This window comes from Elgaria multicarinata, chromosome 1 (assembly GCF_023053635.1).
Source record: "Elgaria multicarinata webbii isolate HBS135686 ecotype San Diego chromosome 1, rElgMul1.1.pri, whole genome shotgun sequence".
NCBI classification, from domain to species: domain Eukaryota; kingdom Metazoa; phylum Chordata; class Lepidosauria; order Squamata; family Anguidae; genus Elgaria; species Elgaria multicarinata.
Genome location: NC_086171.1, coordinates 184112067 through 184121369, shown reverse-complemented (window position 1 = coordinate 184121369; position 9303 = coordinate 184112067). Strand labels below are relative to the sequence as shown.

Here is a 9303-nt window from a genome sequence, read left to right as displayed (position 1 = left end):
CTACAACTCCCTGGCTACTGGCCATAGAGGCTGGGGCTGATGGGAGCTGTAGAGCACCATGTTGCTAACCCCTGCTCTACAGCATGATCAAATACAGAACAATACTTTGCGTTCTACTTAACTCTCCAGAGCCGCAATGTTTTAAAATAAGCTACAAAGCTACCCCTTTGTAATAAATATAGGGGACACACAGAGCTCAACCTGTTCTTCGTAAAGAAATTAATAAAGGCAGGTTTTTATAGAAAACCAAGGACTATTTTTCCAAATATGGCTCTCATTTCTTTAGGGCAAAGCCTGACCAAATCTAACAATGTTACCACATTTTGAAGACTGGCTTCTTTTATGGTTTCCCTTCCAAATGAAGAAACATGTCCTTGACAACTTTGGGGTGGGGCGTACGCATTTCACAGGAGTTATATCTAAACCTAAAAAAAAAATCATTCCTAAAAATGTTTTTTTTAAAAAAAGCGAAAAAACCTCACAGGACATTCTAAGTGGAGTATTCTGCTGAAACATACAAAATATTAGGAAATTAAAGTGCATTTTTCAGTTGGGGGTTCAAAGACACATCATATCCTTAAGTTTCTCCCCTTAGCACAGACAGTGCCATACATCTACAGGAATCCCCCCTCTCCCTCACACACATCAAAAAGAGGGAGAGGGAAGGGGAGGAAAAAACTATATATATAAAAAATGGTTAGCAAAACAATCGACTTTCAGTTTGCATCAGGTTAGCTGAGTGCCCCTTTCCAGACGTGTGGTCGCGTTTGTTTGGAGGAAGGCATTCAAAGATCAACAGATCCCATCCCGAGCAAGCGCACATACACACACCAGGCAAATTCAAGTCCATTGAAATGCAAGCCCGCCTCTCCCTCGCTCAAAAAACAAGAGAAAATGGCAAGACTTTGTGCCTAATTAAAAAAGCAAATGGATCCTCGCCTTATTCCTGCAGGCAACGCCGGGTGCCACAGGGCTAAGGGGGAGCTGCTGGCTACGTGAGGGAGGCATTCCCTCCCCCCCCCCCGTTTCAAGTCTGTAACTCATCAGATGGAGGAGGTGCTCGCTTTTTTTCTTTGCTGCCGTTTCCTCCTCTCCCAGAGCTACCCACACCACCAGCTGCACATGGGAACAACACAATCCAGCCCAGAGGAAAAATTAAAAAATAATAAAAAAATAAGAATGCAAACAATACAGGAGGAGTGTCAGCTTCAAAGCATTTGGGGGGTGGGGGTTCATCTTATGTTTGCTCCAAGCCGCCCACTTTCAAAACCACCAAAGCCCTCCAAAGCTAGCAAAAGGAAGTTAAAACAGCAACAAGCGGCACCCGCCGTGTCCATTCCTACACAAAGAGAACGCCGCTGAAAACAGAACCGAAGAGTGGCGGAAAAGAACCGGCGGTGGGAGAAGGGAAACAGATCCAAGATCTCATTTTCTTCCGTTTGAATTCGAGAGATCCAAATCACATGTCAGAAGTTTGCTACTTAGGAAGAAGCAAGATTTTCTACAGAAATAAAATAAAACTAAAAAAATAAATAAACGTACGGATTTCTCCCCATCAGCATTGGCTTGATAACGAGCTCAGATCTGGAGTTTCAAATGGGGAGAAAGTTAAAGGTGGTGAGGACAGATAACCTCAATCCAACCCGCCACCCCTTTCTTTAAATCCCTACCCTTGCTCGCCCCACACAAAACAAACCGGGACTCCATGTTTTCTGCCTGTTACATCGCCGCTCTTACCCCCAGGTCTCCTCCTCCGAATCCGTTCCATGGGGTGATCAAAGGCAAGGCTATGGATTAGCCGGGGCATGCAGCCCCCACCCCGGGTAAAAGAGGGGTTCCCGAGGAACCCGAGGACTGGAAACAATCGGAAGGCGAGAAAAGCGCACACAAAAAGTTTCGCTCCGTGTCTCTCCCTGAGTGACAGATGCCTAGACAGAGTTCTCTTTGTTCCAAAAGAAACAGGAACTTGTGCGCGCCCCCTTCTCCATCGCACGCGTTACCCCGGTTTTACTCCAAACACAACCCCCCCAGCTGTCATTTTACAAACTCTGCAAATCGTCGGGGGAGGGGGCAAAAAAGAAAACTTTGAAAATTCACAGATATTATTTTTTTAATCGGCGAGGGAGAATTTTGGGGGGGGGGCGGAGAGGGCAAAAACACAGATGTGGGGGGGGAGGAGTTTGCAAAAGAGAAAATTGGGAAAGTTGCCATTTTGGGATCAAGAAAGAAGAGTTTCGTGTAAAAGTAGAGAAGGGGGGAGGGAAGCCTAGAAGTATTTTTAAAAGTCAACTTTGGGGATGGCCGGAGGGGGAGGGAGAACAGAGAATCACCCATGCAGAAAGGAAGGCAAGGAAGGAGACTGCTTTGCTTTGCCTCCTGCAATGTTGCAATAAATGTGCCCGAACAAAAGATCCCCTTCCTTACCCCCTCGCCTCTCGCTCCCTCCCGGAAAAGAGGTGCAAGCTGAGTGCTTGGAAGGCATTTTTCGTCCCCCTCCTCCCCCTCTTCTCCTTTCTTCCCTCGTGCTTCTGCTTCTCCCTATCACCACCCCCGCCGACTTTTTGCAAACTTGAGAAGCTTTTGCAAGCCCCGGATCGGCGACGGCGGCGCACACACAAACAGCCGGTCTCCACGAGGCTGCTCCGTTCCCTCTCCCCTTTCTGCCTTTGGGAAAACAGACGCGCTCTGCAAAAAGCCCGACCCCCTCGCAAGTGCTTTCCGCCTTCCAGCGCTCCGCACGCTTTTGCAACAAAAACAAACCTCCAGCAGCGACCGAAAGTTCTCTCCAGCGACGGGGGAGGGAAGGAGAGCGCGCTCGAGCAACTTCCAAGAGGACTTACTTTTTCGCGGCGCTTTCATTTTCTTCCCTGCGGCGCTTCGCCCCCCGCCCCACACACCCCTCTCGCCTCCTGGCTGGGCTCCGGGCTGCCTTTCGATCCAGCTCTTGGCAGAAGGGAGCGTCTGTAGCTGATGCCGGATCCTGGCCGGACGGCGAGATGGACACTTCTTTGTGTGGGTGTGCGTGGAGCCGAGGCCCGCTCGAGAGGAGGGGTCTCCGGGCCGCTCCAACGGGTCTTTAATACCTAACCTGCCACACGGTCTGACAGCTCGGGCTGGAAACCACCTCTATGGGCTGACGTCAGATCCCCTCTCTTCCAGTGACTGCTCAGCTCCACGCATCAGGGTGCAGAGCGGGGGCCGCCAGTTTCAGGCGGGCTCGGCCCTCCGCCCCCGCCCCGAGATAATTTGAAAATGTGGGGGAGGGGGCCCAGGCGGAAGGGGGGTGGGACTTCGCCCGGACGAAAACAAAACAGAGCTCGGCAAGTCCCGGAAAAGGGGTGCCGGGCAGAGGGAGAAAAACTTTTAATTCCAAGAAAAGTTTCTCTTTGTAGAACACACACCTCCCTACCTACCTACCTATTATATTCCCACTGCTTGTTTTACTAACAGGTTTGTTTGTTTGGTTTGCTGCTGATCGAAGACTTTTGACAACATGGCGATTTTCTTAGAGAGCTTTCAGTTGACTGGTTATTGTTGTTGTTGAACCCAAAACACCGTATTGTAAGCTTCAATTTTTAACGCTTACTAAACTCTCATCTTTTAAGAAATGGTGACATGTGAGTTCTTATTACATTGTTCTTTGAGGCTGCAATCCTGTGCAAACTTATCTTGGGAGTAAGCCCCAGTAAACAGTGGGACTTATTTCCAAGTATACATACACTGATTTGCACTTTAAGCCTGAGGTTTTATATACATTTATCTAGTGGCAAGCCTCACCGAAAACAATGGGACTTGCCTCTAAATAGACATATAGGATTGAACTGTTAATTCCAGATTTACCCATCGGTTACACATTTTAGCAAAGGTAAAGAAGACTTCGTTTGGAGTGGGTGAGTAATACTGGAATGTTTTTAAGGATCCTTTGGAGAATTTTAAATGTGGTTTTCATAAACATAATACCAAGTAAACAAACAGTTCAAAAATATTACAGGAAATGCCTTGCAAGTATTGTCCCATGTGCTACATACCACAGCCACAATCCTGTGCATAAATAGTGCTGATCCTTGATGTGTTCACTCAGAAGTGAGCCCCACTAAATTCAATGTTACTGCCTTTCTACTAAGTAGTCCTGGGGACTGCATCCTTAAGTTCTGGAAATAATGGGGCTTAAGCACACCTGATTCTGTGCATGAATCAAATAGCTCCATTAAAATTATAAGAACTTGCTACAATCTTGCATATTATTAATAAGGTATTCAAACAGGTGTTACAACTTAAAATACATGTCTATGAAAGGAAAAAGGAGGGGGAGGACAGGGGTAGAAGAAAGGGGTCTAGTAATTTATTATTACTTTATTCTGGAAGGTTGTGCTCTCTTGGCTGCAGGGCTGATTTCTCTGAGCAGGTTTGCAGGTAACAGGAAGCCACTGTAGGTGAATTTTCCCATGGGGCTTCTCATTGTAGCAGCCACCACCATTTTGAATATTTGAGCCATGGCAGGAGAACAGCAGCTTGTTTTTAAATGCAAACCTGGTGAAGGTGGGTTGTTGGGATGGTTAATAAGCTACCCGCAACCCTAAAACAGGCCATGGGTTCTGGGTAGCTTTTTAACCACTGCAACAACCCACCCTGTGACAAGCTACTGTGTGCCCTGCCATGGCTCGGATATTCAAAATGGCACCTGCTGCAATGATGAAAAGCCCCCAAGGAGAAATTCATCCAGGATAGCTTCTTGTTACATGTGAACCAGGTCTCTGATAGGTTGTTGCTGTATTGGCTAATACGTGTTTGTATTGACTCCAGCCTACTGGTGGCACGTGTAGGAACAACCAAATGAGGGCTGCTGACGCATGCAAGACTCAGCACATATTGACCTTGGCCATCTCTAGTCACACACAATTGCTGTCCTCAGATGGGGATCTTCCCCATCTGTCCAAAGATGCAGTCAGCCATTTTAGTTAGGACCTCGGGGAGCATTGCAATATGGATACCAGATATACACCCAGAAACCAGCTTCTGCAGAGATCTCCTTGCTATATCAGGCCAAGTGACTTTTACCCACCACCAGTTCAGGCTCTGGGTTTTGGAGAGCCATTGGACAAGACACTTTCAATGATCCCTTCCCTCAATGAATCTACCTTCAAACTGCCATTGTCACCAGCTGCTATTGCTCTGTCTCATTATTGTTTGCTTGACAGGTGGAGAGCCAGTGAGCAAGTAGGCAATGGCATCTACTGCTTCTCCTTCCCACCACCGCAATTTTCTGGGTTAGAGGGAGAGGTAGGTAAACAAGCAGGTTGCAATAGCAAAGAGGAAGAGTAATTCCAGGGTGCTCTTGTCAGTGGGTCCCTGCTGTGGGGGTGGGTGGGCCTTCAGCAGGAGCCAAACGATACTTACTCTTGATGCCAACCCTGCCCACCACAGTAAAACAAAATTTGCTAAACATTCCCAGGAGTGTGCTAAGAAGTCCATGCACAGTGGTGTTTAAGACATGCACTTGATCACCAACAGTAGTTTGAAGTTAGTGGGGCTGTAATGACCACCCTTTTTTAAAACACACACACACACACACAAACACACCAGTGGCTTGTCATACATGAGCAGGAGAGAGCAGGAGTGCTGCAACATGCCTACCTCTTCCACTTTATTCCACAACCCATGATCATTTCCCACAGAGCATGACATACGAACCCAGACTGCTGGGTTGTTTCAGGGCTATACAACCCAGTGGTTAAACTATGGTTTGTTGTTGGATTAACTGCTGGGTTGTTTAGCCCCTAAACAACCCAGCAATCTGGATTCAAAAATCATACGCAGCAGGAGCCAAACTTGGGTTGCTGATCTAATTGCGCTGAGTAAAACAGCCCACTTGTGCATGACAACCCATTAGTTTTTAACCAACATGCCAAAGGTTAGCTTTCTGGGTGGTCTGTAAGCACCTTAGCCACTTGAGGGTGCCCTTAGACTCTCCTCTTTTGAAGGACAGATGCACAAGTGTCCCCCTTCAGACCTTTATACGTTTCGTTGCAAATCTCAACCTATTTGACGTACTAAACATGAGTGGCCTGAGCTCCAAAGCAGGGTCAACCTCTTTTGCAATGTTGGAAAAAGCAGCCATTTGCAAATATCATTCTAGAATCCTGGCCATTTCTCTTGACTTGTAGTTATTCTGTTAAAAGCTATTGACTGTCATGGGAACAGGATTAGATTCTGAATTCTTCTTCCTGGGGTGTGTGAGTTAATTATCTTCATTGTGAAGGCTGTTGAATCTGGGTAAGACTAGAGAGGGCTGTGCAAAATTAGCTGGAGGCTAGCAAAGGTTTGAAAGAAGGGAGATCTAGAAAAAGCGAGGCGCCCCCCCTTCTCCTCCTATCCCTCCCATCTGTTTGGGAGGGAAAATGGAACTGAAGGGAGTAGACAATGCATAGCGGAGGTGAAGTAGATCGCAGGCACTTCATCTTTTCACCAACAAGTGACCTAAAGAGATTCAAGAGCCTCAGACAGAAATGAAGATACTAATTAGAAATGTAGCTGTGTGGCACTGCTCCACAGCCTACAGTCTTTAGAATGGGATGGCTGATGTGCGGCCTGATCCTGTACATGTTTTGTTTGGATGTAAGTCTCTCTGTGTTCTCTGGGGGCTTATTCCACAAATAGGCCACAATTCTATGCATAGTTACATGCATAGAATTAGGCTGTTGTTGTCTCCCCCAGAAACGTTGCTCTTGCTGTTGTTGCTTTAATTCTTAAAGCAGCTGCTCTATCCCCAGTGAGACTGAAAAGGGTGGAGAGAAGAACATGATTCCCTGCACATTATTAACAAACTAAAAAAAGTTTCAACATCTTCTGAAGAAAATCCAACGCAGGAAGGGGTATTGACATGCACAGATTGGTTTGAACTAACCAACTAAATCCACATTGGGTGAAGGGATGTAATGCAAAACTTAGCAAGGCTAGGCCTGAAACCTCACCATGCCCTCCACTTTGCCTCCTTGTCACCTGTATGTCCTATTTCCAGGTAAAGATTCAGTCACATGTTTTTAGCTATTAACATGTGTATGTGTTTGTATAGCTGTTGCTTACTGCGATTTGGAATAATCTTGGTTCATGTATTAGATCTACAACTTTATGGCAGGATTGTTTATGCAGAGCTTCTGTTTAGTGTGAAATAGGGCGGTCACTTAGAAATTAGCCAAAAAAGAGGACAAAGGAGGAGAGTGGTTTGAATGACATTTGCATTTGCGGATTTATATGTATAGATGCAAATTTAGAAATATTTATTATAATTTAAATAGCAATATAGGACATCTTACCATAGTTTGGAAGTCTACAACCTATGTGCCTGCCTGTTTAGGTGTTCTGTTGATGAGCAACAGTTTTTCTTTAAACCAGTGTGGGACAGAATAACCCTTCAAACACAGGATTCCACAGAGGAGGGCCAGGATCTCTTCTCGATCCTCCCAGAGTGCAGGACACGGAATAACGGGCTCAAGTTAAAGGAAGCCAGATTGCAGCTGGACATCAGGAAAAACTTCCTAACTGTTAGAGCAGTGCGACGGTGGAATCAGTTACCTAGGGAGGTTGTGGGCGCTCCCACACTAGAGGCATTCAAGAGGCAGCTGGACAACCATCTGTCAGGGATGCTTTAGGGTGGATTCCTGCATTGAGCAGGGGGTTGGACTCGATGGCCTTGTAGGCCCCTTCCAACTCTGCTATTCTATGATTCTATGATCCTTCTAATACAGGACAGTCCTCTGGCAGCCCATTCAAATGCTAACAACTGGACTCTTTATTAATTTAAGGAACAACAAGCTGGTTCCCTGCAAACACAGTTTGCAGAGACAAAAAAATCAAATCTAATTAAAGGTTAATTAACATAACTAAAGGTGTACAGAAACTTTAAAATGTTATTTTGTTAATTTTAACAGGTGGAGACTCCCTTTGTGAGTAATAACTACACTTTGACTGGGTTACTTTTAACTCTAGGTGTCTCTTAATCTTTTCATGATTTGTTTACAGGCTGTATTATCCTGGCATATTATTGTACTTGGGCCTGCACCTATGTTATAAGGGTGTACAGAGACTTCTGTGTGTGTTCATATTTCCTTTTGCCCTAACTTGTGATTCATGGTTTGTTTAATTATACTTGACATGTTTTGATATTAAAAATAAAACTTTATAGTACAGTGTTATAGAAGATAGCCTGATTCTTTCTTTCTTTTTTAAATGCATTATGGACATAAACTCCCAACTTTTAATTATAGTGAAAACTATTATTTGTGGAACTCGCATGTCAAATACTCTCCAATGAAGTACATTTCATGAGAATCAGTCAATGGGAAGGCAGTCAAAATGGGATGTTCAACTAAATCCCTACTTACATGAGATTTGCAGGGGGGAGAATTGTGGTTCAGAAAACATATCAAGCTTTACTCTTATGAGGGGAAAGTCATAAGAAATTTGTAGCACCTAAAAGACTAACATTTATTCTGGCACAAGCTTTTGTAGACTATAGCCCACTTCATCAGATGCATGGAATATTATGGAGAGTTTTTCAGGCATGGCTGCCCTCTGAAAGTCACAGCCACCTCTCTCTTTATGGCAGTGGGATTAAGGCCTCAACAGCTGCACAAGATGTCAACATTCAACAAGGGAGCTTCCCCCAATGCCCACTGCATACCTCCATGCTGTGGGGAAATGGCATCTTGACTTGAGGATTTCTGCTTGTTAACATACGAACAAGGAGAAGGGGTTATTAATTGTCCGTGCTTACAGGTAGGGGACTCTGACTGGATTTCCTGAACATTTGTCTGAAAACTAGGGAAATGGTTTTTAGACCATTGGTCCATCTAGCCCAGTATTGTTGACACTGACTGGCAGCGGCTCTCTGGGGTTTCAGGCAGCAATTTTTCCAGTTCTACCTGGAGATACTGGGGATTGAAACCGGCACCTTCTGCATGCAAGGCAGGTGCTCTACCATTAAGCCATGATGATCCTTTCCCTTGAAAGTGGAACAATCTTGGAAAGCTAGTTTGTATCCTATGTACAGTACGGGCTGAGTTACCACTTACCATTTAGTTTTTATATCACGTGTCATGTGCTCTGTTAACAAATACAGAGACCCACCATTTGATGCAATAGAACAGCCTTCCCCAAGCTGACAGCCTACAGATGTGCTGGACTACAGCTCCCATCATTCCCCAGCAGTACATTTATTGAGCATTCTGACTGGGGATCATGTGAGCTGCAGCCCAACACATCGGGAAGGCACCAGCTCGGAGAGAAGGCTGCCATAGGACATGT

General features: G+C 45.4%; 1 protein-coding gene across 1 annotated transcript in view; it reads right to left on the bottom strand.

The window, feature by feature from the left end:
* The window catches only part of DYNLRB1 (dynein light chain roadblock-type 1), a 545722-nt gene that overhangs the window by 104248 nt on the left and 432171 nt on the right, over positions 1–9303 (bottom strand). The gene's annotated exons all lie outside the window — the stretch shown is intronic.